Source organism: Sceloporus occidentalis, unplaced genomic scaffold (genome assembly GCF_023333645.1).
Source record: "Sceloporus occidentalis isolate IW3139 unplaced genomic scaffold, rSceOcc1.0.p SCAF_206, whole genome shotgun sequence".
Classification (NCBI taxonomy): domain Eukaryota; kingdom Metazoa; phylum Chordata; class Lepidosauria; order Squamata; family Phrynosomatidae; genus Sceloporus; species Sceloporus occidentalis.
In genome coordinates, this window is record NW_028317186.1 from 130178 (window position 1) to 158032 (window position 27855).

Below are 27855 nucleotides of genomic sequence, written 5' to 3' on the forward strand. Positions count from 1 at the left end.
TTAGCATAACAGTTCCCACAATGCTCTGCTCTGGCTCAATGTCCACCTATGCCTAGCCAAAACCTTAATGAGCGCTCATTGGGCATGCATTATCTACCAAAGCAGCCAGAAGGTTAGCTTTGCGCAGTGGCAGTATCATATCCCATGAGGTGTTAACTGAGGCGTGATTATTGCTAATTGAAAACTATTCCCAATACCCCGCCATGATGACTTGAAAAATAGTCAGCAATGGCAATTTTTGATAGTCTCTTGTGACACTGGCATGCCTAAAAACAGATGAATCACCTTAAGTCTTTGAAAGCTTGGCTGCTGTGGGCCATTAAAGAGTGGCAAAGAACTCTGCACATCTACCACGCGTTACTTTCTTCACCTGGCTTGTGTTTTTGTGACGGGTTCGGAAAGTTCTGCACGGGTTTTTTTCATACCAGAGCTCTCCTACAAGCAAGCAATATCCTCGTAAGAGCAAAAGAGCAGGAAGTAGTGCTCATTCTTTGGAGAATCGTCTTGCTGCCAACCCTGGAAGAACACGTCCCACCCCTTGAAGGGAAATGGTGACTAAAAGGCCTTAATGACTTTTAACTGAAGCTTTCCCTTTTTTGGTTTAAAGAAAGTACAGGAAGAAGCTCCCATGTATGCAGCAGCACGTCATCCACCAGAATCTATCTTCCCCTTGTAAGAAGCCATTGGATGACGTGCCCTGCTGTGGACCTTCGCGTTGCAGCCCGTCGTGTTGACCTACCTCATATCCATCTGTCATATCTCCATGTTGTATCCCGAGCCGAGTGTGCGAGTCGTCGTCACAAAGGACCAGCTATGCCAATTTCATCAGAGAGGTGTGGATTTTTTTATGATCCTTGACAGTTGGGAGTGCCTTTCAGCACCATGAGGTGAAAGTGTGCATTTTGTCCCAGAAAGTAGAGGTGAGACCTCGTTTGCATTTTGCCTTAAAGATCTGGGGCTTTTCTCTGGGAAAATGTTTCCTTCTGGGCCTTTTCTAGAGACACCTTTGTCAAATGCCAGTTTAATTAGCATAACAGTTCCCACAATGCTCTGCTCTGGCTCAATGTCCACCTATGCCTAGCCAAAACCTTAATGAGCGCTCATTGGGCATGCATTATCTACCAAAGCAGCCAGAAGGTTAGCTTTGCGCAGTGGCAGTATCATAGCCCATGAGGTGTTAACCGAGGCGTGATTATTGCTAATTGAAAACTATTCCCAATACCCCGCCATGATGACTTGAAAAATAGTCAGCAATGGCAATTTTTGATAGTCTCTTGTGAGACTGGCATGCCTGGTTAAAAACAGATGAATCACCTTAAGTCTTTGAAAGCTTGGCTGCTGTGGGCCATGAAAGAGTGGCAAAGAACTCTGCACATCTACCACGCGTTACTTTCTTCACCTGGCTTGTGTTTTTGTGACGGGTTCGGAAAGTTCTGCACGGGTTTTTTTCATACCAGAGCTCTCCTACAAGCAAGCAATATCCTCGTAAGAGCAAAAGAGCAGGAAGTAGTGCTCATTCTTTGGAGAATCGTCTTGCTGCCAACCCTGGAAGAACACGTCCCACCCCTTGAAGGGAAATGGTGACTGAAAGGCCTTAATGACTTTTCACTGAAGCTTTCCCTTTTTTGGTTTAAAGAAAGTACAGGAAGAAGCTCCCATGTATGCAGCAGCACGTCATCCACCAGAATCTATCTTCCCCTTGTAAGAAGCCATTGGATGACGTGCCCTGCTGTGGACCTTCGCGTTGCAGCCCGTCGTGTTGACCTACCTCATATCCATCTGTCATATCTCCATGTTGTATCCCGAGCCGAGTGTGCGAGTCGTCGTCGTCACAAAGGACCAGCTATGCCAATTTCATCAGAGAGGTGTGGATTTTTTTATGATCCTTGACAGTTGGGAGTGCCTTTCAGCACCATGAGGTGAAAGTGTGCATTTTGTCCCAGAAAGTAGAGGTGAGACCTCGTTTGCATTTTGCCTTAAAGATCTGGGGCTTTTCTCTGGGAAAATGTTTCCTTCTGGGCCTTTTCTAGAGACACCTTTGTCAAATGCCAGTTTAATTAGCATAACAGTTCCCACAATGCTCTGCTCTGGCTCAATGTCCACCTATGCCTAGCCAAAACCTTAATGAGCGCTCATTGGGCATGCATTATCTACCAAAGCAGCCAGAAGGTTAGCTTTGCGCAGTGGCAGTATCATAGCCCATGAGGTGTTAACCGAGGCGTGATTATTGCTAATTGAAAACTATTCCCAATACCCCGCCATGATGACTTGAAAAATAGTCTCTTGTGAGACTGGCATGCCTGGTTAAAAACAGATGAATCTCCTTAAGTCTTTGAAAGCTTGGCTGCTGTGGGCCATGAAAGAGTGGCAAAGAACTCTGCACATCTACCACGCGTTACTTTCTTCACCTGGCTTGTGTTTTTGTGACGGGTTCGGAAAGTTCTGCACGGGTTTTTTTCATACCAGAGCTCTCCTACAAGCAAGCAATATCCTCGTAAGAGCAAAAGAGCAGGAAGTAGTGCTCATTCTTTGGAGAATCGTCTTGCTGCCAACCCTGGAAGAACACGTCCCACCCCTTGAAGGGAAATGGTGACTGAAAGGCCTTAATGACTTTTCACTGAAGCTTTCCCTTTTTTGGTTTAAAGAAAGTACAGGAAGAAGCTCCCATGTATGCAGCAGCACGTCATCCACCAGAATCTATCTTCCCCTTGTAAGAAGCCATTGGATGACGTGCCCTGCTGTGGACCTTCGCGTTGCAGCCCGTCGTGTTGACCTACCTCATATCCATCTGTCATATCTCCATGTTGTATCCCGAGCCGAGTGTGCGAGTCGTCGTCGTCACAAAGGACCAGCTATGCCAATTTCATCAGAGAGGTGTGGATTTTTTTATGATCCTTGACAGTTGGGAGTGCCTTTCAGCACCATGAGGTGAAAGTGTGCATTTTGTCCCAGAAAGTAGAGGTGAGACCTCGTTTGCATTTTGCCTTAAAGATCTGGGGCTTTTCTCTGGGAAAATGTTTCCTTCTGGGCCTTTTCTAGAGACACCTTTGTCAAATGCCAGTTTAATTAGCATAACAGTTCCCACAATGCTCTGCTCTGGCTCAATGTCCACCTATGCCTAGCCAAAACCTTAATGAGCGCTCATTGGGCATGCATTATCTACCAAAGCAGCCAGAAGGTTAGCTTTGCGCAGTGGCAGTATCATAGCCCATGAGGTGTTAACCGAGGCGTGATTATTGCTAATTGAAAACTATTCCCAATACCCCGCCATGATGACTTGAAAAATAGTCAGCAATGGCAATTTTTGATAGTCTCTTGTGAGACTGGCATGCCTGGTTAAAAACAGATGAATCTCCTTAAGTCTTTGAAAGCTTGGCTGCTGTGGGCCATGAAAGAGTGGCAAAGAACTCTGCACATCTACCACGCGTTACTTTCTTCACCTGGCTTGTGTTTTTGTGACGGGTTCGGAAAGTTCTGCACGGGTTTTTTTCATACCAGAGCTCTCCTACAAGCAAGCAATATCCTCGTAAGAGCAAAAGAGCAGGAAGTAGTGCTCATTCTTTGGAGAATCGTCTTGCTGCCAACCCTGGAAGAACACGTCCCACCCCTTGAAGGGAAATGGTGACTGAAAGGCCTTAATGACTTTTCACTGAAGCTTTCCCTTTTTTGGTTTAAAGAAAGTACAGGAAGAAGCTCCCATGTATGCAGCAGCACGTCATCCACCAGAATCTATCTTCCCCTTGTAAGAAGCCATTGGATGACGTGCCCTGCTGTGGACCTTCGCGTTGCAGCCCGTCGTGTTGACCTACCTCATATCCATCTGTCATATCTCCATGTTGTATCCCGAGCCGAGTGTGCGAGTCGTCGTCGTCACAAAGGACCAGCTATGCCAATTTCATCAGAGAGGTGTGGATTTTTTTATGATCCTTGACAGTTGGGAGTGCCTTTCAGCACCATGAGGTGAAAGTGTGCATTTTGTCCCAGAAAGTAGAGGTGAGACCTCGTTTGCATTTTGCCTTAAAGATCTGGGGCTTTTCTCTGGGAAAATGTTTCCTTCTGGGCCTTTTCTAGAGACACCTTTGTCAAATGCCAGTTTAATTAGCATAACAGTTCCCACAATGCTCTGCTCTGGCTCAATGTCCACCTATGCCTAGCCAAAACCTTAATGAGCGCTCATTGGGCATGCATTATCTACCAAAGCAGCCAGAAGGTTAGCTTTGCGCAGTGGCAGTATCATAGCCCATGAGGTGTTAACCGAGGCGTGATTATTGCTAATTGAAAACTATTCCCAATACCCCGCCATGATGACTTGAAAAATAGTCAGCAATGGCAATTTTTGATAGTCTCTTGTGAGACTGGCATGCCTGGTTAAAAACAGATGAATCACCTTAAGTCTTTGAAAGCTTGGCTGCTGTGGGCCATGAAAGAGTGGCAAAGAACTCTGCACATCTACCACGCGTTACTTTCTTCACCTGGCTTGTGTTTTTGTGACGGGTTCGGAAAGTTCTGCACGGGTTTTTTTCATACCAGAGCTCTCCTACAAGCAAGCAATATCCTCGTAAGAGCAAAAGAGCAGGAAGTAGTGCTCATTCTTTGGAGAATCGTCTTGCTGCCAACCCTGGAAGAACACGTCCCACCCCTTGAAGGGAAATGGTGACTGAAAGGCCTTAATGACTTTTCACTGAAGCTTTCCCTTTTTTGGTTTAAAGAAAGTACAGGAAGAAGCTCCCATGTATGCAGCAGCACGTCATCCACCAGAATCTATCTTCCCCTTGTAAGAAGCCATTGGATGACGTGCCCTGCTGTGGACCTTCGCGTTGCAGCCCGTCGTGTTGACCTACCTCATATCCATCTGTCATATCTCCATGTTGTATCCCGAGCCGAGTGTGCGAGTCGTCGTCGTCACAAAGGACCAGCTATGCCAATTTCATCAGAGAGGTGTGGATTTTTTTATGATCCTTGACAGTTGGGAGTGCCTTTCAGCACCATGACGTGAAAGTGTGCATTTTGTCCCAGAAAGTAGAGGTGAGACCTCGTTTGCATTTTGCCTTAAAGATCTGGGGCTTTTCTCTGGGAAAATGTTTCCTTCTGGGCCTTTTCTAGAGACACCTTTGTCAAATGCCAGTTTAATTAGCATAACAGTTCCCACAATGCTCTGCTCTGGCTCAATGTCCACCTATGCCTAGCCAAAACCTTAATGAGCGCTCATTGGGCATGCATTATCTACCAAAGCAGCCAGAAGGTTAGCTTTGCGCAGTGGCAGTATCATAGCCCATGAGGTGTTAACCGAGGCGTGATTATTGCTAATTGAAAACTATTCCCAATACCCCGCCATGATGACTTGAAAAATAGTCAGCAATGGCAATTTTTGATAGTCTCTTGTGAGACTGGCATTCCTAAAAACAGATGAATCACCTTAAGTCTTTGAAAGCTTGGCTGCTGTGGGCCATTAAAGAGTGGCAAAGAACTCTGCACATCTACCACGCGTTACTTTCTTCACCTGGCTTGTGTTTTTGTGACGGGTTCGGAAAGTTCTGCACGGGTTTTTTTCATACCAGAGCTCTCCTACAAGCAAGCAATATCCTCGTAAGAGCAAAAGAGCAGGAAGTAGTGCTCATTCTTTGGAGAATCGTCTTGCTGCCAACCCTGGAAGAACACGTCCCACCCCTTGAAGGGAAATGGTGACTAAAAGGCCTTAATGACTTTTAACTGAAGCTTTCCCTTTTTTGGTTTAAAGAAAGTACAGGAAGAAGCTCCCATGTATGCAGCAGCACGTCATCCACCAGAATCTATCTTCCCCTTGTAAGAAGCCATTGGATGACGTGCCCTGCTGTGGACCTTCGCGTTGCAGCCCGTCGTGTTGACCTACCTCATATCCATCTGTCATATCTCCATGTTGTATCCCGAGCCGAGTGTGCGAGTCGTCGTCACAAAGGACCAGCTATGCCAATTTCATCAGAGAGGTGTGGATTTTTTTATGATCCTTGACAGTTGGGAGTGCCTTTCAGCACCATGAGGTGAAAGTGTGCATTTTGTCCCAGAAAGTAGAGGTGAGACCTCGTTTGCATTTTGCCTTAAAGATCTGGGGCTTTTCTCTGGGAAAATGTTTCCTTCTGGGCCTTTTCTAGAGACACCTTTGTCAAATGCCAGTTTAATTAGCATAACAGTTCCCACAATGCTCTGCTCTGGCTCAATGTCCACCTATGCCTAGCCAAAACCTTAATGAGCGCTCATTGGGCATGCATTATCTACCAAAGCAGCCAGAAGGTTAGCTTTGCGCAGTGGCAGTATCATAGCCCATGAGGTGTTAACCGAGGCGTGATTATTGCTAATTGAAAACTATTCCCAATACCCCGCCATGATGACTTGAAAAATAGTCAGCAATGGCAATTTTTGATAGTCTCTTGTGAGACTGGCATGCCTGGTTAAAAACAGATGAATCACCTTAAGTCTTTGAAAGCTTGGCTGCTGTGGGCCATGAAAGAGTGGCAAAGAACTCTGCACATCTACCACGCGTTACTTTCTTCACCTGGCTTGTGTTTTTGTGACGGGTTCGGAAAGTTCTGCACGGGTTTTTTTCATACCAGAGCTCTCCTACAAGCAAGCAATATCCTCGTAAGAGCAAAAGAGCAGGAAGTAGTGCTCATTCTTTGGAGAATCGTCTTGCTGCCAACCCTGGAAGAACACGTCCCACCCCTTGAAGGGAAATGGTGACTGAAAGGCCTTAATGACTTTTCACTGAAGCTTTCCCTTTTTTGGTTTAAAGAAAGTACAGGAAGAAGCTCCCATGTATGCAGCAGCACGTCATCCACCAGAATCTATCTTCCCCTTGTAAGAAGCCATTGGATGACGTGCCCTGCTGTGGACCTTCGCGTTGCAGCCCGTCGTGTTGACCTACCTCATATCCATCTGTCATATCTCCATGTTGTATCCCGAGCCGAGTGTGCGAGTCGTCGTCGTCACAAAGGACCAGCTATGCCAATTTCATCAGAGAGGTGTGGATTTTTTTATGATCCTTGACAGTTGGGAGTGCCTTTCAGCACCATGAGGTGAAAGTGTGCATTTTGTCCCAGAAAGTAGAGGTGAGACCTCGTTTGCATTTTGCCTTAAAGATCTGGGGCTTTTCTCTGGGAAAATGTTTCCTTCTGGGCCTTTTCTAGAGACACCTTTGTCAAATGCCAGTTTAATTAGCATAACAGTTCCCACAATGCTCTGCTCTGGCTCAATGTCCACCTATGCCTAGCCAAAACCTTAATGAGCGCTCATTGGGCATGCATTATCTACCAAAGCAGGCAGAAGGTTAGCTTTGCGCAGTGGCTGTATCATAGCCCATGAGGTGTTAACCGAGGCGTGATTATTGCTAATTGAAAACTATTCCCAATACCCCGCCATGATGACTTGAAAAATAGTCAGCAATGGCAATTTTTGATAGTCTCTTGTGAGACTGGCATGCCTGGTTAAAAACAGATGAATCACCTTAAGTCTTTGAAAGCTTGGCTGCTGTGGGCCATGAAAGAGTGGCAAAGAACTCTGCACATCTACCACGCGTTACTTTCTTCACCTGGCTTGTGTTTTTGTGACGGGTTCGGAAAGTTCTGCACGGGTTTTTTTCATACCAGAGCTCTCCTACAAGCAAGCAATATCCTCGTAAGAGCAAAAGAGCAGGAAGTAGTGCTCATTCTTTGGAGAATCGTCTTGCTGCCAACCCTGGAAGAACACGTCCCACCCCTTGAAGGGAAATGGTGACTGAAAGGCCTTAATGACTTTTCACTGAAGCTTTCCCTTTTTTGGTTTAAAGAAAGTACAGGAAGAAGCTCCCATGTATGCAGCAGCACGTCATCCACCAGAATCTATCTTCCCCTTGTAAGAAGCCATTGGATGACGTGCCCTGCTGTGGACCTTCGCGTTGCAGCCCGTCGTGTTGACCTACCTCATATCCATCTGTCATATCTCCATGTTGTATCCCGAGCCGAGTGTGCGAGTCGTCGTCGTCACAAAGGACCAGCTATGCCAATTTCATCAGAGAGGTGTGGATTTTTTTATGATCCTTGACAGTTGGGAGTGCCTTTCAGCACCATGAGGTGAAAGTGTGCATTTTGTCCCAGAAAGTAGAGGTGAGACCTCGTTTGCATTTTGCCTTAAAGATCTGGGGCTTTTCTCTGGGAAAATGTTTCCTTCTGGGCCTTTTCTAGAGACACCTTTGTCAAATGCCAGTTTAATTAGCATAACAGTTCCCACAATGCTCTGCTCTGGCTCAATGTCCACCTATGCCTAGCCAAAACCTTAATGAGCGCTCATTGGGCATGCATTATCTACCAAAGCAGCCAGAAGGTTAGCTTTGCGCAGTGGCTGTATCATAGCCCATGAGGTGTTAACCGAGGCGTGATTATTGCTAATTGAAAACTATTCCCAATACCCCGCCATGATGACTTGAAAAATAGTCAGCAATGGCAATTTTTGATAGTCTCTTGTGAGACTGGCATGCCTGGTTAAAAACAGATGAATCTCCTTAAGTCTTTGAAAGCTTGGCTGCTGTGGGCCATGAAAGAGTGGCAAAGAACTCTGCACATCTACCACGCGTTACTTTCTTCACCTGGCTTGTGTTTTTGTGACGGGTTCGGAAAGTTCTGCACGGGTTTTTTTCATACCAGAGCTCTCCTACAAGCAAGCAATATCCTCGTAAGAGCAAAAGAGCAGGAAGTAGTGCTCATTCTTTGGAGAATCGTCTTGCTGCCAACCCTGGAAGAACACGTCCCACCCCTTGAAGGGAAATGGTGACTGAAAGGCCTTAATGACTTTTCACTGAAGCTTTCCCTTTTTTGGTTTAAAGAAAGTACAGGAAGAAGCTCCCATGTATGCAGCAGCACGTCATCCACCAGAATCTATCTTCCCCTTGTAAGAAGCCATTGGATGACGTGCCCTGCTGTGGACCTTCGCGTTGCAGCCCGTCGTGTTGACCTACCTCATATCCATCTGTCATATCTCCATGTTGTATCCCGAGCCGAGTGTGCGAGTCGTCGTCGTCACAAAGGACCAGCTATGCCAATTTCATCAGAGAGGTGTGGATTTTTTTATGATCCTTGACAGTTGGGAGTGCCTTTCAGCACCATGAGGTGAAAGTGTGCATTTTGTCCCAGAAAGTAGAGGTGAGACCTCGTTTGCATTTTGCCTTAAAGATCTGGGGCTTTTCTCTGGGAAAATGTTTCCTTCTGGGCCTTTTCTAGAGACACCTTTGTCAAATGCCAGTTTAATTAGCATAACAGTTCCCACAATGCTCTGCTCTGGCTCAATGTCCACCTATGCCTAGCCAAAACCTTAATGAGCGCTCATTGGGCATGCATTATCTACCAAAGCAGCCAGAAGGTTAGCTTTGCGCAGTGGCAGTATCATAGCCCATGAGGTGTTAACCGAGGCGTGATTATTGCTAATTGAAAACTATTCCCAATACCCCGCCATGATGACTTGAAAAATAGTCAGCAATGGCAATTTTTGATAGTCTCTTGTGAGACTGGCATGCCTGGTTAAAAACAGATGAATCACCTTAAGTCTTTGAAAGCTTGGCTGCTGTGGGCCATGAAAGAGTGGCAAAGAACTCTGCACATCTACCACGCGTTACTTTCTTCACCTGGCTTGTGTTTTTGTGACGGGTTCGGAAAGTTCTGCACGGGTTTTTTTCATACCAGAGCTCTCCTACAAGCAAGCAATATCCTCGTAAGAGCAAAAGAGCAGGAAGTAGTGCTCATTCTTTGGAGAATCGTCTTGCTGCCAACCCTGGAAGAACACGTCCCACCCCTTGAAGGGAAATGGTGACTGAAAGGCCTTAATGACTTTTCACTGAAGCTTTCCCTTTTTTGGTTTAAAGAAAGTACAGGAAGAAGCTCCCATGTATGCAGCAGCACGTCATCCACCAGAATCTATCTTCCCCTTGTAAGAAGCCATTGGATGACGTGCCCTGCTGTGGACCTTCGCGTTGCAGCCCGTCGTGTTGACCTACCTCATATCCATCTGTCATATCTCCATGTTGTATCCCGAGCCGAGTGTGCGAGTCGTCGTCGTCACAAAGGACCAGCTATGCCAATTTCATCAGAGAGGTGTGGATTTTTTTATGATCCTTGACAGTTGGGAGTGCCTTTCAGCACCATGAGGTGAAAGTGTGCATTTTGTCCCAGAAAGTAGAGGTGAGACCTCGTTTGCATTTTGCCTTAAAGATCTGGGGCTTTTCTCTGGGAAAATGTTTCCTTCTGGGCCTTTTCTAGAGACACCTTTGTCAAATGCCAGTTTAATTAGCATAACAGTTCCCACAATGCTCTGCTCTGGCTCAATGTCCACCTATGCCTAGCCAAAACCTTAATGAGCGCTCATTGGGCATGCATTATCTACCAAAGCAGCCAGAAGGTTAGCTTTGCGCAGTGGCAGTATCATAGCCCATGAGGTGTTAACCGAGGCGTGATTATTGCTAATTGAAAACTATTCCCAATACCCCGCCATGATGACTTGAAAAATAGTCAGCAATGGCAATTTTTGATAGTCTCTTGTGAGACTGGCATGCCTGGTTAAAAACAGATGAATCTCCTTAAGTCTTTGAAAGCTTGGCTGCTGTGGGCCATGAAAGAGTGGCAAAGAACTCTGCACATCTACCACGCGTTACTTTCTTCACCTGGCTTGTGTTTTTGTGACGGGTTCGGAAAGTTCTGCACGGGTTTTTTTCATACCAGAGCTCTCCTACAAGCAAGCAATATCCTCGTAAGAGCAAAAGAGCAGGAAGTAGTGCTCATTCTTTGGAGAATCGTCTTGCTGCCAACCCTGGAAGAACACGTCCCACCCCTTGAAGGGAAATGGTGACTGAAAGGCCTTAATGACTTTTCACTGAAGCTTTCCCTTTTTTGGTTTAAAGAAAGTACAGGAAGAAGCTCCCATGTATGCAGCAGCACGTCATCCACCAGAATCTATCTTCCCCTTGTAAGAAGCCATTGGATGACGTGCCCTGCTGTGGACCTTCGCGTTGCAGCCCGTCGTGTTGACCTACCTCATATCCATCTGTCATATCTCCATGTTGTATCCCGAGCCGAGTGTGCGAGTCGTCGTCGTCACAAAGGACCAGCTATGCCAATTTCATCAGAGAGGTGTGGATTTTTTTATGATCCTTGACAGTTGGGAGTGCCTTTCAGCACCATGAGGTGAAAGTGTGCATTTTGTCCCAGAAAGTAGAGGTGAGACCTCGTTTGCATTTTGCCTTAAAGATCTGGGGCTTTTCTCTGGGAAAATGTTTCCTTCTGGGCCTTTTCTAGAGACACCTTTGTCAAATGCCAGTTTAATTAGCATAACAGTTCCCACAATGCTCTGCTCTGGCTCAATGTCCACCTATGCCTAGCCAAAACCTTAATGAGCGCTCATTGGGCATGCATTATCTACCAAAGCAGCCAGAAGGTTAGCTTTGCGCAGTGGCAGTATCATAGCCCATGAGGTGTTAACCGAGGCGTGATTATTGCTAATTGAAAACTATTCCCAATACCCCGCCATGATGACTTGAAAAATAGTCAGCAATGGCAATTTTTGATAGTCTCTTGTGAGACTGGCATGCCTGGTTAAAAACAGATGAATCTCCTTAAGTCTTTGAAAGCTTGGCTGCTGTGGGCCATGAAAGAGTGGCAAAGAACTCTGCACATCTACCACGCGTTACTTTCTTCACCTGGCTTGTGTTTTTGTGACGGGTTCGGAAAGTTCTGCACGGGTTTTTTTCATACCAGAGCTCTCCTACAAGCAAGCAATATCCTCGTAAGAGCAAAAGAGCAGGAAGTAGTGCTCATTCTTTGGAGAATCGTCTTGCTGCCAACCCTGGAAGAACACGTCCCACCCCTTGAAGGGAAATGGTGACTGAAAGGCCTTAATGACTTTTCACTGAAGCTTTCCCTTTTTTGGTTTAAAGAAAGTACAGGAAGAAGCTCCCATGTATGCAGCAGCACGTCATCCACCAGAATCTATCTTCCCCTTGTAAGAAGCCATTGGATGACGTGCCCTGCTGTGGACCTTCGCGTTGCAGCCCGTCGTGTTGACCTACCTCATATCCATCTGTCATATCTCCATGTTGTATCCCGAGCCGAGTGTGCGAGTCGTCGTCGTCACAAAGGACCAGCTATGCCAATTTCATCAGAGAGGTGTGGATTTTTTTATGATCCTTGACAGTTGGGAGTGCCTTTCAGCACCATGAGGTGAAAGTGTGCATTTTGTCCCAGAAAGTAGAGGTGAGACCTCGTTTGCATTTTGCCTTAAAGATCTGGGGCTTTTCTCTGGGAAAATGTTTCCTTCTGGGCCTTTTCTAGAGACACCTTTGTCAAATGCCAGTTTAATTAGCATAACAGTTCCCACAATGCTCTGCTCTGGCTCAATGTCCACCTATGCCTAGCCAAAACCTTAATGAGCGCTCATTGGGCATGCATTATCTACCAAAGCAGCCAGAAGGTTAGCTTTGCGCAGTGGCAGTATCATAGCCCATGAGGTGTTAACCGAGGCGTGATTATTGCTAATTGAAAACTATTCCCAATACCCCGCCATGATGACTTGAAAAATAGTCAGCAATGGCAATTTTTGATAGTCTCTTGTGAGACTGGCATGCCTGGTTAAAAACAGATGAATCTCCTTAAGTCTTTGAAAGCTTGGCTGCTGTGGGCCATGAAAGAGTGGCAAAGAACTCTGCACATCTACCACGCGTTACTTTCTTCACCTGGCTTGTGTTTTTGTGACGGGTTCGGAAAGTTCTGCACGGGTTTTTTTCATACCAGAGCTCTCCTACAAGCAAGCAATATCCTCGTAAGAGCAAAAGAGCAGGAAGTAGTGCTCATTCTTTGGAGAATCGTCTTGCTGCCAACCCTGGAAGAACACGTCCCACCCCTTGAAGGGAAATGGTGACTGAAAGGCCTTAATGACTTTTCACTGAAGCTTTCCCTTTTTTGGTTTAAAGAAAGTACAGGAAGAAGCTCCCATGTATGCAGCAGCACGTCATCCACCAGAATCTATCTTCCCCTTGTAAGAAGCCATTGGATGACGTGCCCTGCTGTGGACCTTCGCGTTGCAGCCCGTCGTGTTGACCTACCTCATATCCATCTGTCATATCTCCATGTTGTATCCCGAGCCGAGTGTGCGAGTCGTCGTCGTCACAAAGGACCAGCTATGCCAATTTCATCAGAGAGGTGTGGATTTTTTTATGATCCTTGACAGTTGGGAGTGCCTTTCAGCACCATGAGGTGAAAGTGTGCATTTTGTCCCAGAAAGTAGAGGTGAGACCTCGTTTGCATTTTGCCTTAAAGATCTGGGGCTTTTCTCTGGGAAAATGTTTCCTTCTGGGCCTTTTCTAGAGACACCTTTGTCAAATGCCAGTTTAATTAGCATAACAGTTCCCACAATGCTCTGCTCTGGCTCAATGTCCACCTATGCCTAGCCAAAACCTTAATGAGCGCTCATTGGGCATGCATTATCTACCAAAGCAGCCAGAAGGTTAGCTTTGCGCAGTGGCAGTATCATAGCCCATGAGGTGTTAACCGAGGCGTGATTATTGCTAATTGAAAACTATTCCCAATACCCCGCCATGATGACTTGAAAAATAGTCAGCAATGGCAATTTTTGATAGTCTCTTGTGAGACTGGCATGCCTGGTTAAAAACAGATGAATCACCTTAAGTCTTTGAAAGCTTGGCTGCTGTGGGCCATGAAAGAGTGGCAAAGAACTCTGCACATCTACCACGCGTTACTTTCTTCACCTGGCTTGTGTTTTTGTGACGGGTTCGGAAAGTTCTGCACGGGTTTTTTTCATACCAGAGCTCTCCTACAAGCAAGCAATATCCTCGTAAGAGCAAAAGAGCAGGAAGTAGTGCTCATTCTTTGGAGAATCGTCTTGCTGCCAACCCTGGAAGAACACGTCCCACCCCTTGAAGGGAAATGGTGACTGAAAGGCCTTAATGACTTTTCACTGAAGCTTTCCCTTTTTTGGTTTAAAGAAAGTACAGGAAGAAGCTCCCATGTATGCAGCAGCACGTCATCCACCAGAATCTATCTTCCCCTTGTAAGAAGCCATTGGATGACGTGCCCTGCTGTGGACCTTCGCGTTGCAGCCCGTCGTGTTGACCTACCTCATATCCATCTGTCATATCTCCATGTTGTATCCCGAGCCGAGTGTGCGAGTCGTCGTCGTCACAAAGGACCAGCTATGCCAATTTCATCAGAGAGGTGTGGATTTTTTTATGATCCTTGACAGTTGGGAGTGCCTTTCAGCACCATGAGGTGAAAGTGTGCATTTTGTCCCAGAAAGTAGAGGTGAGACCTCGTTTGCATTTTGCCTTAAAGATCTGGGGCTTTTCTCTGGGAAAATGTTTCCTTCTGGGCCTTTTCTAGAGACACCTTTGTCAAATGCCAGTTTAATTAGCATAACAGTTCCCACAATGCTCTGCTCTGGCTCAATGTCCACCTATGCCTAGCCAAAACCTTAATGAGCGCTCATTGGGCATGCATTATCTACCAAAGCAGCCAGAAGGTTAGCTTTGCGCAGTGGCAGTATCATAGCCCATGAGGTGTTAACCGAGGCGTGATTATTGCTAATTGAAAACTATTCCCAATACCCCGCCATGATGACTTGAAAAATAGTCAGCAATGGCAATTTTTGATAGTCTCTTGTGAGACTGGCATGCCTGGTTAAAAACAGATGAATCACCTTAAGTCTTTGAAAGCTTGGCTGCTGTGGGCCATGAAAGAGTGGCAAAGAACTCTGCACATCTACCACGCGTTACTTTCTTCACCTGGCTTGTGTTTTTGTGACGGGTTCGGAAAGTTCTGCACGGGTTTTTTTCATACCAGAGCTCTCCTACAAGCAAGCAATATCCTCGTAAGAGCAAAAGAGCAGGAAGTAGTGCTCATTCTTTGGAGAATCGTCTTGCTGCCAACCCTGGAAGAACACGTCCCACCCCTTGAAGGGAAATGGTGACTGAAAGGCCTTAATGACTTTTCACTGAAGCTTTCCCTTTTTTGGTTTAAAGAAAGTACAGGAAGAAGCTCCCATGTATGCAGCAGCACGTCATCCACCAGAATCTATCTTCCCCTTGTAAGAAGCCATTGGATGACGTGCCCTGCTGTGGACCTTCGCGTTGCAGCCCGTCGTGTTGACCTACCTCATATCCATCTGTCATATCTCCATGTTGTATCCCGAGCCGAGTGTGCGAGTCGTCGTCGTCACAAAGGACCAGCTATGCCAATTTCATCAGAGAGGTGTGGATTTTTTTATGATCCTTGACAGTTGGGAGTGCCTTTCAGCACCATGAGGTGAAAGTGTGCATTTTGTCCCAGAAAGTAGAGGTGAGACCTCGTTTGCATTTTGCCTTAAAGATCTGGGGCTTTTCTCTGGGAAAATGTTTCCTTCTGGGCCTTTTCTAGAGACACCTTTGTCAAATGCCAGTTTAATTAGCATAACAGTTCCCACAATGCTCTGCTCTGGCTCAATGTCCACCTATGCCTAGCCAAAACCTTAATGAGCGCTCATTGGGCATGCATTATCTACCAAAGCAGCCAGAAGGTTAGCTTTGCGCAGTGGCAGTATCATAGCCCATGAGGTGTTAACCGAGGCGTGATTATTGCTAATTGAAAACTATTCCCAATACCCCGCCATGATGACTTGAAAAATAGTCAGCAATGGCAATTTTTGATAGTCTCTTGTGAGACTGGCATGCCTAAAAACAGATGAATCACCTTAAGTCTTTGAAAGCTTGGCTGCTGTGGGCCATTAAAGAGTGGCAAAGAACTCTGCACATCTACCACGCGTTACTTTCTTCACCTGGCTTGTGTTTTTGTGACGGGTTCGGAAAGTTCTGCACGGGTTTTTTTCATACCAGAGCTCTCCTACAAGCAAGCAATATCCTCAAAAGAGCAGGAAGTAGTGCTCATTCTTTGGAGAATCGTCTTGCTGCCAACCCTGGAAGAACACGTCCCACCCCTTGAAGGGAAATGGTGACTGAAAGGCCTTAATGACTTTTCACTGAAGCTTTCCCTTTTTTGGTTTAAAGAAAGTACAGGAAGAAGCTCCCATGTATGCAGCAGCACGTCATCCACCAGAATCTATCTTCCCCTTGTAAGAAGCCATTGGATGACGTGCCCTGCTGTGGACCTTCGCGTTGCAGCCCGTCGTGTTGACCTACCTCATATCCATCTGTCATATCTCCATGTTGTATCCCGAGCCGAGTGTGCGAGTCGTCGTCGTCACAAAGGACCAGCTATGCCAATTTCATCAGAGAGGTGTGGATTTTTTTATGATCCTTGACAGTTGGGAGTGCCTTTCAGCACCATGAGGTGAAAGTGTGCATTTTGTCCCAGAAAGTAGAGGTGAGACCTCGTTTGCATTTTGCCTTAAAGATCTGGGGCTTTTCTCTGGGAAAATGTTTCCTTCTGGGCCTTTTCTAGAGACACCTTTGTCAAATGCCAGTTTAATTAGCATAACAGTTCCCACAATGCTCTGCTCTGGCTCAATGTCCACCTATGCCTAGCCAAAACCTTAATGAGCGCTCATTGGGCATGCATTATCTACCAAAGCAGCCAGAAGGTTAGCTTTGCGCAGTGGCAGTATCATAGCCCATGAGGTGTTAACCGAGGCGTGATTATTGCTAATTGAAAACTATTCCCAATACCCCGCCATGATGACTTGAAAAATAGTCAGCAATGGCAATTTTTGATAGTCTCTTGTGAGACTGGCATGCCTGGTTAAAAACAGATGAATCTCCTTAAGTCTTTGAAAGCTTGGCTGCTGTGGGCCATGAAAGAGTGGCAAAGAACTCTGCACATCTACCACGCGTTACTTTCTTCACCTGGCTTGTGTTTTTGTGACGGGTTCGGAAAGTTCTGCACGGGTTTTTTTCATACCAGAGCTCTCCTACAAGCAAGCAATATCCTCGTAAGAGCAAAAGAGCAGGAAGTAGTGCTCATTCTTTGGAGAATCGTCTTGCTGCCAACCCTGGAAGAACACGTCCCACCCCTTGAAGGGAAATGGTGACTGAAAGGCCTTAATGACTTTTCACTGAAGCTTTCCCTTTTTTGGTTTAAAGAAAGTACAGGAAGAAGCTCCCATGTATGCAGCAGCACGTCATCCACCAGAATCTATCTTCCCCTTGTAAGAAGCCATTGGATGACGTGCCCTGCTGTGGACCTTCGCGTTGCAGCCCGTCGTGTTGACCTACCTCATATCCATCTGTCATATCTCCATGTTGTATCCCGAGCCGAGTGTGCGAGTCGTCGTCGTCACAAAGGACCAGCTATGCCAATTTCATCAGAGAGGTGTGGATTTTTTTATGATCCTTGACAGTTGGGAGTGCCTTTCAGCACCATGAGGTGAAAGTGTGCATTTTGTCCCAGAAAGTAGAGGTGAGACCTCGTTTGCATTTTGCCTTAAAGATCTGGGGCTTTTCTCTGGGAAAATGTTTCCTTCTGGGCCTTTTCTAGAGACACCTTTGTCAAATGCCAGTTTAATTAGCATAACAGTTCCCACAATGCTCTGCTCTGGCTCAATGTCCACCTATGCCTAGCCAAAACCTTAATGAGCGCTCATTGGGCATGCATTATCTACCAAAGCAGCCAGAAGGTTAGCTTTGCGCAGTGGCAGTATCATAGCCCATGAGGTGTTAACCGAGGCGTGATTATTGCTAATTGAAAACTATTCCCAATACCCCGCCATGATGACTTGAAAAATAGTCAGCAATGGCAATTTTTGATAGTCTCTTGTGAGACTGGCATGCCTGGTTAAAAACAGATGAATCTCCTTAAGTCTTTGAAAGCTTGGCTGCTGTGGGCCATGAAAGAGTGGCAAAGAACTCTGCACATCTACCACGCGTTACTTTCTTCACCTGGCTTGTGTTTTTGTGGCGGGTTCGGAAAGTTCTGCACGGATTTTTTTCATACCAGAGCTCTCCTACAAGCAAGCAATATCCTCGTAAGAGCAAAAGAGCAGGAAGTAGTGCTCATTCTTTGGAGAATCGTCTTGCTGCCAACCCTGGAAGAACACGTCCCACCCCTTGAAGGGAAATGGTGACTGAAAGGCCTTAATGACTTTTCACTGAAGCTTTCCCTTTTTTGGTTTAAAGAAAGTACAGGAAGAAGCTCCCATGTATGCAGCAGCACGTCATCCACCAGAATCTATCTTCCCCTTGTAAGAAGCCATTGGATGACGTGCCCTGCTGTGGACCTTCGCGTTGCAGCCCGTCGTGTTGACCTACCTCATATCCATCTGTCATATCTCCATGTTGTATCCCGAGCCGAGTGTGCGAGTCGTCGTCGTCACAAAGGACCAGCTATGCCAATTTCATCAGAGAGGTGTGGATTTTTTTATGATCCTTGACAGTTGGGAGTGCCTTTCAGCACCATGACGTGAAAGTGTGCATTTTGTCCCAGAAAGTAGAGGTGAGACCTCGTTTGCATTTTGCCTTAAAGATCTGGGGCTTTTCTCTGGGAAAATGTTTCCTTCTGGGCCTTTTCTAGAGACACCTTTGTCAAATGCCAGTTTAATTAGCATAACAGTTCCCACAATGCTCTGCTCTGGCTCAATGTCCACCTATGCCTAGCCAAAACCTTAATGAGCGCTCATTGGGCATGCATTATCTACCAAAGCAGCCAGAAGGTTAGCTTTGCGCAGTGGCAGTATCATAGCCCATGAGGTGTTAACCGAGGCGTGATTATTGCTAATTGAAAACTATTCCCAATACCCCGCCATGATGACTTGAAAAATAGTCAGCAATGGCAATTTTTGATAGTCTCTTGTGAGACTGGCATGCCTGGTTAAAAACAGATGAATCTCCTTAAGTCTTTGAAAGCTTGGCTGCTGTGGGCCATGAAAGAGTGGCAAAGAACTCTGCACATCTACCACGCGTTACTTTCTTCACCTGGCTTGTGTTTTTGTGACGGGTTCGGAAAGTTCTGCACGGGTTTTTTTCATACCAGAGCTCTCCTACAAGCAAGCAATATCCTCGTAAGAGCAAAAGAGCAGGAAGTAGTGCTCATTCTTTGGAGAATCGTCTTGCTGCCAACCCTGGAAGAACACGTCCCACCCCTTGAAGGGAAATGGTGACTGAAAGGCCTTAATGACTTTTCACTGAAGCTTTCCCTTTTTTGGTTTAAAGAAAGTACAGGAAGAAGCTCCCATGTATGCAGCAGCACGTCATCCACCAGAATCTATCTTCCCCTTGTAAGAAGCCATTGGATGACGTGCCCTGCTGTGGACCTTCGCGTTGCAGCCCGTCGTGTTGACCTACCTCATATCCATCTGTCATATCTCCATGTTGTATCCCGAGCCGAGTGTGCGAGTCGTCGTCGTCACAAAGGACCAGCTATGCCAATTTCATCAGAGAGGTGTGGATTTTTTTATGATCCTTGACAGTTGGGAGTGCCTTTCAGCACCATGAGGTGAAAGTGTGCATTTTGTCCCAGAAAGTAGAGGTGAGACCTCGTTTGCATTTTGCCTTAAAGATCTGGGGCTTTTCTCTGGGAAAATGTTTCCTTCTGGGCCTTTTCTAGAGACACCTTTGTCAAATGCCAGTTTAATTAGCATAACAGTTCCCACAATGCTCTGCTCTGGCTCAATGTCCACCTATGCCTAGCCAAAACCTTAATGAGCGCTCATTGGGCATGCATTATCTACCAAAGCAGCCAGAAGGTTAGCTTTGCGCAGTGGCAGTATCATAGCCCATGAGGTGTTAACCGAGGCGTGATTATTGCTAATTGAAAACTATTCCCAATACCCCGCCATGATGACTTGAAAAATAGTCAGCAATGGCAATTTTTGATAGTCTCTTGTGAGACTGGCATGCCTGGTTAAAAACAGATGAATCACCTTAAGTCTTTGAAAGCTTGGCTGCTGTGGGCCATGAAAGAGTGGCAAAGAACTCTGCACATCTACCACGCGTTACTTTCTTCACCTGGCTTGTGTTTTTGTGACGGGTTCGGAAAGTTCTGCACGGGTTTTTTTCATACCAGAGCTCTCCTACAAGCAAGCAATATCCTCGTAAGAGCAAAAGAGCAGGAAGTAGTGCTCATTCTTTGGAGAATCGTCTTGCTGCCAACCCTGGAAGAACACGTCCCACCCCTTGAAGGGAAATGGTGACTGAAAGGCCTTAATGACTTTTCACTGAAGCTTTCCCTTTTTTGGTTTAAAGAAAGTACAGGAAGAAGCTCCCATGTATGCAGCAGCACGTCATCCACCAGAATCTATCTTCCCCTTGTAAGAAGCCATTGGATGACGTGCCCTGCTGTGGACCTTCGCGTTGCAGCCCGTCGTGTTGACCTACCTCATATCCATCTGTCATATCTCCATGTTGTATCCCGAGCCGAGTGTGCGAGTCGTCGTCGTCACAAAGGACCAGCTATGCCAATTTCATCAGAGAGGTGTGGATTTTTTTATGATCCTTGACAGTTGGGAGTGCCTTTCAGCACCATGAGGTGAAAGTGTGCATTTTGTCCCAGAAAGTAGAGGTGAGACCTCGTTTGCATTTTGCCTTAAAGATCTGGGGCTTTTCTCTGGGAAAATGTTTCCTTCTGGGCCTTTTCTAGAGACACCTTTGTCAAATGCCAGTTTAATTAGCATAACAGTTCCCACAATGCTCTGCTCTGGCTCAATGTCCACCTATGCCTAGCCAAAACCTTAATGAGCGCTCATTGGGCATGCATTATCTACCAAAGCAGCCAGAAGGTTAGCTTTGCGCAGTGGCAGTATCATAGCCCATGAGGTGTTAACCGAGGCGTGATTATTGCTAATTGAAAACTATTCCCAATACCCCGCCATGATGACTTGAAAAATAGTCAGCAATGGCAATTTTTGATAGTCTCTTGTGAGACTGGCATGCCTGGTTAAAAACAGATGAATCTCCTTAAGTCTTTGAAAGCTTGGCTGCTGTGGGCCATGAAAGAGTGGCAAAGAACTCTGCACATCTACCACGCGTTACTTTCTTCACCTGGCTTGTGTTTTTGTGACGGGTTCGGAAAGTTCTGCACGGGTTTTTTTCATACCAGAGCTCTCCTACAAGCAAGCAATATCCTCGTAAGAGCAAAAGAGCAGGAAGTAGTGCTCATTCTTTGGAGAATCGTCTTGCTGCCAACCCTGGAAGAACACGTCCCACCCCTTGAAGGGAAATGGTGACTGAAAGGCCTTAATGACTTTTCACTGAAGCTTTCCCTTTTTTGGTTTAAAGAAAGTACAGGAAGAAGCTCCCATGTATGCAGCAGCACGTCATCCACCAGAATCTATCTTCCCCTTGTAAGAAGCCATTGGATGACGTGCCCTGCTGTGGACCTTCGCGTTGCAGCCCGTCGTGTTGACCTACCTCATATCCATCTGTCATATCTCCATGTTGTATCCCGAGCCGAGTGTGCGAGTCGTCGTCGTCACAAAGGACCAGCTATGCCAATTTCATCAGAGAGGTGTGGATTTTTTTATGATCCTTGACAGTTGGGAGTGCCTTTCAGCACCATGAGGTGAAAGTGTGCATTTTGTCCCAGAAAGTAGAGGTGAGACCTCGTTTGCATTTTGCCTTAAAGATCTGGGGCTTTTCTCTGGGAAAATGTTTCCTTCTGGGCCTTTTCTAGAGACACCTTTGTCAAATGCCAGTTTAATTAGCATAACAGTTCCCACAATGCTCTGCTCTGGCTCAATGTCCACCTATGCCTAGCCAAAACCTTAATGAGCGCTCATTGGGCATGCATTATCTACCAAAGCAGCCAGAAGGTTAGCTTTGCGCAGTGGCAGTATCATAGCCCATGAGGTGTTAACCGAGGCGTGATTATTGCTAATTGAAAACTATTCCCAATACCCCGCCATGATGACTTGAAAAATAGTCAGCAATGGCAATTTTTGATAGTCTCTTGTGAGACTGGCATGCCTGGTTAAAAACAGATGAATCTCCTTAAGTCTTTGAAAGCTTGGCTGCTGTGGGCCATGAAAGAGTGGCAAAGAACTCTGCACATCTACCACGCGTTACTTTCTTCACCTGGCTTGTGTTTTTGTGACGGGTTCGGAAAGTTCTGCACGGGTTTTTTTCATACCAGAGCTCTCCTACAAGCAAGCAATATCCTCGTAAGAGCAAAAGAGCAGGAAGTAGTGCTCATTCTTTGGAGAATCGTCTTGCTGCCAACCCTGGAAGAACACGTCCCACCCCTTGAAGGGAAATGGTGACTGAAAGGCCTTAATGACTTTTCACTGAAGCTTTCCCTTTTTTGGTTTAAAGAAAGTACAGGAAGAAGCTCCCATGTATGCAGCAGCACGTCATCCACCAGAATCTATCTTCCCCTTGTAAGAAGCCATTGGATGACGTGCCCTGCTGTGGACCTTCGCGTTGCAGCCCGTCGTGTTGACCTACCTCATATCCATCTGTCATATCTCCATGTTGTATCCCGAGCCGAGTGTGCGAGTCGTCGTCGTCACAAAGGACCAGCTATGCCAATTTCATCAGAGAGGTGTGGATTTTTTTATGATCCTTGACAGTTGGGAGTGCCTTTCAGCACCATGAGGTGAAAGTGTGCATTTTGTCCCAGAAAGTAGAGGTGAGACCTCGTTTGCATTTTGCCTTAAAGATCTGGGGCTTTTCTCTGGGAAAATGTTTCCTTCTGGGCCTTTTCTAGAGACACCTTTGTCAAATGCCAGTTTAATTAGCATAACAGTTCCCACAATGCTCTGCTCTGGCTCAATGTCCACCTATGCCTAGCCAAAACCTTAATGAGCGCTCATTGGGCATGCATTATCTACCAAAGCAGCCAGAAGGTTAGCTTTGCGCAGTGGCAGTATCATAGCCCATGAGGTGTTAACCGAGGCGTGATTATTGCTAATTGAAAACTATTCCCAATACCCCGCCATGATGACTTGAAAAATAGTCAGCAATGGCAATTTTTGATAGTCTCTTGTGAGACTGGCATGCCTGGTTAAAAACAGATGAATCTCCTTAAGTCTTTGAAAGCTTGGCTGCTGTGGGCCATGAAAGAGTGGCAAAGAACTCTGCACATCTACCACGCGTTACTTTCTTCACCTGGCTTGTGTTTTTGTGACGGGTTCGGAAAGTTCTGCACGGGTTTTTTTCATACCAGAGCTCTCCTACAAGCAAGCAATATCCTCGTAAGAGCAAAAGAGCAGGAAGTAGTGCTCATTCTTTGGAGAATCGTCTTGCTGCCAACCCTGGAAGAACACGTCCCACCCCTTGAAGGGAAATGGTGACTGAAAGGCCTTAATGACTTTTCACTGAAGCTTTCCCTTTTTTGGTTTAAAGAAAGTACAGGAAGAAGCTCCCATGTATGCAGCAGCACGTCATCCACCAGAATCTATCTTCCCCTTGTAAGAAGCCATTGGATGACGTGCCCTGCTGTGGACCTTCGCGTTGCAGCCCGTCGTGTTGACCTACCTCATATCCATCTGTCATATCTCCATGTTGTATCCCGAGCCGAGTGTGCGAGTCGTCGTCGTCACAAAGGACCAGCTATGCCAATTTCATCAGAGAGGTGTGGATTTTTTTATGATCCTTGACAGTTGGGAGTGCCTTTCAGCACCATGAGGTGAAAGTGTGCATTTTGTCCCAGAAAGTAGAGGTGAGACCTCGTTTGCATTTTGCCTTAAAGATCTGGGGCTTTTCTCTGGGAAAATGTTTCCTTCTGGGCCTTTTCTAGAGACACCTTTGTCAAATGCCAGTTTAATTAGCATAACAGTTCCCACAATGCTCTGCTCTGGCTCAATGTCCACCTATGCCTAGCCAAAACCTTAATGAGCGCTCATTGGGCATGCATTATCTACCAAAGCAGCCAGAAGGTTAGCTTTGCGCAGTGGCAGTATCATAGCCCATGAGGTGTTAACCGAGGCGTGATTATTGCTAATTGAAAACTATTCCCAATACCCCGCCATGATGACTTGAAAAATAGTCAGCAATGGCAATTTTTGATAGTCTCTTGTGAGACTGGCATGCCTGGTTAAAAACAGATGAATCACCTTAAGTCTTTGAAAGCTTGGCTGCTGTGGGCCATGAAAGAGTGGCAAAGAACTCTGCACATCTACCACGCGTTACTTTCTTCACCTGGCTTGTGTTTTTGTGACGGGTTCGGAAAGTTCTGCACGGGTTTTTTTCATACCAGAGCTCTCCTACAAGCAAGCAATATCCTCGTAAGAGCAAAAGAGCAGGAAGTAGTGCTCATTCTTTGGAGAATCGTCTTGCTGCCAACCCTGGAAGAACACGTCCCACCCCTTGAAGGGAAATGGTGACTGAAAGGCCTTAATGACTTTTCACTGAAGCTTTCCCTTTTTTGGTTTAAAGAAAGTACAGGAAGAAGCTCCCATGTATGCAGCAGCACGTCATCCACCAGAATCTATCTTCCCCTTGTAAGAAGCCATTGGATGACGTGCCCTGCTGTGGACCTTCGCGTTGCAGCCCGTCGTGTTGACCTACCTCATATCCATCTGTCATATCTCCATGTTGTATCCCGAGCCGAGTGTGCGAGTCGTCGTCGTCACAAAGGACCAGCTATGCCAATTTCATCAGAGAGGTGTGGATTTTTTTATGATCCTTGACAGTTGGGAGTGCCTTTCAGCACCATGAGGTGAAAGTGTGCATTTTGTCCCAGAAAGTAGAGGTGAGACCTCGTTTGCATTTTGCCTTAAAGATCTGGGGCTTTTCTCTGGGAAAATGTTTCCTTCTGGGCCTTTTCTAGAGACACCTTTGTCAAATGCCAGTTTAATTAGCATAACAGTTCCCACAATGCTCTGCTCTGGCTCAATGTCCACCTATGCCTAGCCAAAACCTTAATGAGCGCTCATTGGGCATGCATTATCTACCAAAGCAGCCAGAAGGTTAGCTTTGCGCAGTGGCAGTATCATAGCCCATGAGGTGTTAACCGAGGCGTGATTATTGCTAATTGAAAACTATTCCCAATACCCCGCCATGATGACTTGAAAAATAGTCAGCAATGGCAATTTTTGATAGTCTCTTGTGAGACTGGCATGCCTGGTTAAAAACAGATGAATCACCTTAAGTCTTTGAAAGCTTGGCTGCTGTGGGCCATGAAAGAGTGGCAAAGAACTCTGCACATCTACCACGCGTTACTTTCTTCACCTGGCTTGTGTTTTTGTGACGGGTTCGGAAAGTTCTGCACGGGTTTTTTTCATACCAGAGCTCTCCTACAAGCAAGCAATATCCTCGTAAGAGCAAAAGAGCAGGAAGTAGTGCTCATTCTTTGGAGAATCGTCTTGCTGCCAACCCTGGAAGAACACGTCCCACCCCTTGAAGGGAAATGGTGACTGAAAGGCCTTAATGACTTTTCACTGAAGCTTTCCCTTTTTTGGTTTAAAGAAAGTACAGGAAGAAGCTCCCATGTATGCAGCAGCACGTCATCCACCAGAATCTATCTTCCCCTTGTAAGAAGCCATTGGATGACGTGCCCTGCTGTGGACCTTCGCGTTGCAGCCCGTCGTGTTGACCTACCTCATATCCATCTGTCATATCTCCATGTTGTATCCCGAGCCGAGTGTGCGAGTCGTCGTCGTCACAAAGGACCAGCTATGCCAATTTCATCAGAGAGGTGTGGATTTTTTTATGATCCTTGACAGTTGGGAGTGCCTTTCAGCACCATGAGGTGAAAGTGTGCATTTTGTCCCAGAAAGTAGAGGTGAGACCTCGTTTGCATTTTGCCTTAAAGATCTGGGGCTTTTCTCTGGGAAAATGTTTCCTTCTGGGCCTTTTCTAGAGACACCTTTGTCAAATGCCAGTTTAATTAGCATAACAGTTCCCACAATGCTCTGCTCTGGCTCAATGTCCACCTATGCCTAGCCAAAACCTTAATGAGCGCTCATTGGGCATGCATTATCTACCAAAGCAGCCAGAAGGTTAGCTTTGCGCAGTGGCAGTATCATAGCCCATGAGGTGTTAACCGAGGCGTGATTATTGCTAATTGAAAACTATTCCCAATACCCCGCCATGATGACTTGAAAAATAGTCAGCAATGGCAATTTTTGATAGTCTCTTGTGAGACTGGCATGCCTAAAAACAGATGAATCACCTTAAGTCTTTGAAAGCTTGGCTGCTGTGGGCCATTAAAGAGTGGCAAAGAACTCTGCACATCTACCACGCGTTACTTTCTTCACCTGGCTTGTGTTTTTGTGACGGGTTCGGAAAGTTCTGCACGGGTTTTTTTCATACCAGAGCTCTCCTACAAGCAAGCAATATCCTCAAAAGAGCAGGAAGTAGTGCTCATTCTTTGGAGAATCGTCTTGCTGCCAACCCTGGAAGAACACGTCCCACCCCTTGAAGGGAAATGGTGACTGAAAGGCCTTAATGACTTTTCACTGAAGCTTTCCCTTTTTTGGTTTAAAGAAAGTACAGGAAGAAGCTCCCATGTATGCAGCAGCACGTCATCCACCAGAATCTATCTTCCCCTTGTAAGAAGCCATTGGATGACGTGCCCTGCTGTGGACCTTCGCGTTGCAGCCCGTCGTGTTGACCTACCTCATATCCATCTGTCATATCTCCATGTTGTATCCCGAGCCGAGTGTGCGAGTCGTCGTCGTCACAAAGGACCAGCTATGCCAATTTCATCAGAGAGGTGTGGATTTTTTTATGATCCTTGACAGTTGGGAGTGCCTTTCAGCACCATGAGGTGAAAGTGTGCATTTTGTCCCAGAAAGTAGAGGTGAGACCTCGTTTGCATTTTGCCTTAAAGATCTGGGGCTTTTCTCTGGGAAAATGTTTCCTTCTGGGCCTTTTCTAGAGACACCTTTGTCAAATGCCAGTTTAATTAGCATAACAGTTCCCACAATGCTCTGCTCTGGCTCAATGTCCACCTATGCCTAGCCAAAACCTTAATGAGCGCTCATTGGGCATGCATTATCTACCAAAGCAGCCAGAAGGTTAGCTTTGCGCAGTGGCAGTATCATAGCCCATGAGGTGTTAACCGAGGCGTGATTATTGCTAATTGAAAACTATTCCCAATACCCCGCCATGATGACTTGAAAAATAGTCAGCAATGGCAATTTTTGATAGTCTCTTGTGAGACTGGCATGCCTGGTTAAAAACAGATGAATCTCCTTAAGTCTTTGAAAGCTTGGCTGCTGTGGGCCATGAAAGAGTGGCAAAGAACTCTGCACATCTACCACGCGTTACTTTCTTCACCTGGCTTGTGTTTTTGTGACGGGTTCGGAAAGTTCTGCACGGGTTTTTTTCATACCAGAGCTCTCCTACAAGCAAGCAATATCCTCGTAAGAGCAAAAGAGCAGGAAGTAGTGCTCATTCTTTGGAGAATCGTCTTGCTGCCAACCCTGGAAGAACACGTCCCACCCCTTGAAGGGAAATGGTGACTGAAAGGCCTTAATGACTTTTCACTGAAGCTTTCCCTTTTTTGGTTTAAAGAAAGTACAGGAAGAAGCTCCCATGTATGCAGCAGCACGTCATCCACCAGAATCTATCTTCCCCTTGTAAGAAGCCATTGGATGACGTGCCCTGCTGTGGACCTTCGCGTTGCAGCCCGTCGTGTTGACCTACCTCATATCCATCTGTCATATCTCCATGTTGTATCCCGAGCCGAGTGTGCGAGTCGTCGTCGTCACAAAGGACCAGCTATGCCAATTTCATCAGAGAGGTGTGGATTTTTTTATGATCCTTGACAGTTGGGAGTGCCTTTCAGCACCATGAGGTGAAAGTGTGCATTTTGTCCCAGAAAGTAGAGGTGAGACCTCGTTTGCATTTTGCCTTAAAGATCTGGGGCTTTTCTCTGGGAAAATGTTTCCTTCTGGGCCTTTTCTAGAGACACCTTTGTCAAATGCCAGTTTAATTAGCATAACAGTTCCCACAATGCTCTGCTCTGGCTCAATGTCCACCTATGC

General features: G+C 46.2%; 26 non-coding genes and 1 pseudogene across 26 annotated transcripts; all 27 read left to right on the forward strand.

The window, feature by feature from the left end:
- The first annotated feature begins 115 nt into the window (after positions 1-115).
- LOC149277788 (U4 spliceosomal RNA) lies at positions 116-255 on the forward strand. Its single transcript, XR_016279006.1, has one exon. It is a non-coding gene; the product is annotated as a U4 spliceosomal RNA (small nuclear RNA).
- Positions 256-1140: 885 nt separating this feature from the next.
- LOC149277789 (U4 spliceosomal RNA) lies at positions 1141-1282 on the forward strand. Its single transcript, XR_016279036.1, has one exon. It is a non-coding gene; the product is annotated as a U4 spliceosomal RNA (small nuclear RNA).
- Positions 1283-2172: 890 nt separating this feature from the next.
- Positions 2173-2291, forward strand: LOC149277790 (U4 spliceosomal RNA; annotated as a pseudogene).
- Positions 2292-3181: 890 nt separating this feature from the next.
- LOC149277791 (U4 spliceosomal RNA) lies at positions 3182-3323 on the forward strand. The gene has a single exon (XR_016279037.1). It is a non-coding gene; the product is annotated as a U4 spliceosomal RNA (small nuclear RNA).
- An 890-nt stretch (positions 3324-4213) lies between these two features.
- LOC149277792 (U4 spliceosomal RNA) lies at positions 4214-4355 on the forward strand. Its single transcript, XR_016279038.1, has one exon. It is a non-coding gene; the product is annotated as a U4 spliceosomal RNA (small nuclear RNA).
- Positions 4356-5245: 890 nt separating this feature from the next.
- Positions 5246-5387, forward strand: LOC149277793 (U4 spliceosomal RNA). Its single transcript, XR_016279039.1, has one exon. It is a non-coding gene; the product is annotated as a U4 spliceosomal RNA (small nuclear RNA).
- An 883-nt stretch (positions 5388-6270) lies between these two features.
- On the forward strand, positions 6271-6412 carry LOC149277794 (U4 spliceosomal RNA). Its single transcript, XR_016279040.1, has one exon. It is a non-coding gene; the product is annotated as a U4 spliceosomal RNA (small nuclear RNA).
- Positions 6413-7302: 890 nt separating this feature from the next.
- On the forward strand, positions 7303-7444 carry LOC149277795 (U4 spliceosomal RNA). Its single transcript, XR_016278914.1, has one exon. It is a non-coding gene; the product is annotated as a U4 spliceosomal RNA (small nuclear RNA).
- An 890-nt stretch (positions 7445-8334) lies between these two features.
- LOC149277796 (U4 spliceosomal RNA) lies at positions 8335-8476 on the forward strand. Its single transcript, XR_016278915.1, has one exon. It is a non-coding gene; the product is annotated as a U4 spliceosomal RNA (small nuclear RNA).
- An 890-nt stretch (positions 8477-9366) lies between these two features.
- Positions 9367-9508, forward strand: LOC149277797 (U4 spliceosomal RNA). The gene has a single exon (XR_016279041.1). It is a non-coding gene; the product is annotated as a U4 spliceosomal RNA (small nuclear RNA).
- An 890-nt stretch (positions 9509-10398) lies between these two features.
- On the forward strand, positions 10399-10540 carry LOC149277798 (U4 spliceosomal RNA). Its single transcript, XR_016279042.1, has one exon. It is a non-coding gene; the product is annotated as a U4 spliceosomal RNA (small nuclear RNA).
- An 890-nt stretch (positions 10541-11430) lies between these two features.
- On the forward strand, positions 11431-11572 carry LOC149277799 (U4 spliceosomal RNA). The gene has a single exon (XR_016279044.1). It is a non-coding gene; the product is annotated as a U4 spliceosomal RNA (small nuclear RNA).
- An 890-nt stretch (positions 11573-12462) lies between these two features.
- On the forward strand, positions 12463-12604 carry LOC149277800 (U4 spliceosomal RNA). Its single transcript, XR_016279045.1, has one exon. It is a non-coding gene; the product is annotated as a U4 spliceosomal RNA (small nuclear RNA).
- An 890-nt stretch (positions 12605-13494) lies between these two features.
- Positions 13495-13636, forward strand: LOC149277801 (U4 spliceosomal RNA). Its single transcript, XR_016279046.1, has one exon. It is a non-coding gene; the product is annotated as a U4 spliceosomal RNA (small nuclear RNA).
- Positions 13637-14526: 890 nt separating this feature from the next.
- LOC149277802 (U4 spliceosomal RNA) lies at positions 14527-14668 on the forward strand. Its single transcript, XR_016279047.1, has one exon. It is a non-coding gene; the product is annotated as a U4 spliceosomal RNA (small nuclear RNA).
- An 890-nt stretch (positions 14669-15558) lies between these two features.
- LOC149277803 (U4 spliceosomal RNA) lies at positions 15559-15700 on the forward strand. The gene has a single exon (XR_016279048.1). It is a non-coding gene; the product is annotated as a U4 spliceosomal RNA (small nuclear RNA).
- An 878-nt stretch (positions 15701-16578) lies between these two features.
- Positions 16579-16720, forward strand: LOC149277804 (U4 spliceosomal RNA). The gene has a single exon (XR_016278809.1). It is a non-coding gene; the product is annotated as a U4 spliceosomal RNA (small nuclear RNA).
- Positions 16721-17610: 890 nt separating this feature from the next.
- LOC149277805 (U4 spliceosomal RNA) lies at positions 17611-17752 on the forward strand. Its single transcript, XR_016278810.1, has one exon. It is a non-coding gene; the product is annotated as a U4 spliceosomal RNA (small nuclear RNA).
- Positions 17753-18642: 890 nt separating this feature from the next.
- Positions 18643-18784, forward strand: LOC149277806 (U4 spliceosomal RNA). Its single transcript, XR_016278811.1, has one exon. It is a non-coding gene; the product is annotated as a U4 spliceosomal RNA (small nuclear RNA).
- An 890-nt stretch (positions 18785-19674) lies between these two features.
- On the forward strand, positions 19675-19816 carry LOC149277807 (U4 spliceosomal RNA). Its single transcript, XR_016278812.1, has one exon. It is a non-coding gene; the product is annotated as a U4 spliceosomal RNA (small nuclear RNA).
- An 890-nt stretch (positions 19817-20706) lies between these two features.
- Positions 20707-20848, forward strand: LOC149277808 (U4 spliceosomal RNA). Its single transcript, XR_016278813.1, has one exon. It is a non-coding gene; the product is annotated as a U4 spliceosomal RNA (small nuclear RNA).
- An 890-nt stretch (positions 20849-21738) lies between these two features.
- On the forward strand, positions 21739-21880 carry LOC149277809 (U4 spliceosomal RNA). Its single transcript, XR_016278815.1, has one exon. It is a non-coding gene; the product is annotated as a U4 spliceosomal RNA (small nuclear RNA).
- An 890-nt stretch (positions 21881-22770) lies between these two features.
- On the forward strand, positions 22771-22912 carry LOC149277810 (U4 spliceosomal RNA). Its single transcript, XR_016278816.1, has one exon. It is a non-coding gene; the product is annotated as a U4 spliceosomal RNA (small nuclear RNA).
- Positions 22913-23802: 890 nt separating this feature from the next.
- LOC149277811 (U4 spliceosomal RNA) lies at positions 23803-23944 on the forward strand. Its single transcript, XR_016278817.1, has one exon. It is a non-coding gene; the product is annotated as a U4 spliceosomal RNA (small nuclear RNA).
- Positions 23945-24834: 890 nt separating this feature from the next.
- On the forward strand, positions 24835-24976 carry LOC149277812 (U4 spliceosomal RNA). The gene has a single exon (XR_016278818.1). It is a non-coding gene; the product is annotated as a U4 spliceosomal RNA (small nuclear RNA).
- Positions 24977-25866: 890 nt separating this feature from the next.
- LOC149277813 (U4 spliceosomal RNA) lies at positions 25867-26008 on the forward strand. Its single transcript, XR_016278819.1, has one exon. It is a non-coding gene; the product is annotated as a U4 spliceosomal RNA (small nuclear RNA).
- An 878-nt stretch (positions 26009-26886) lies between these two features.
- LOC149277814 (U4 spliceosomal RNA) lies at positions 26887-27028 on the forward strand. Its single transcript, XR_016278820.1, has one exon. It is a non-coding gene; the product is annotated as a U4 spliceosomal RNA (small nuclear RNA).
- The last annotated feature ends 827 nt before the right edge of the window (positions 27029-27855 follow it).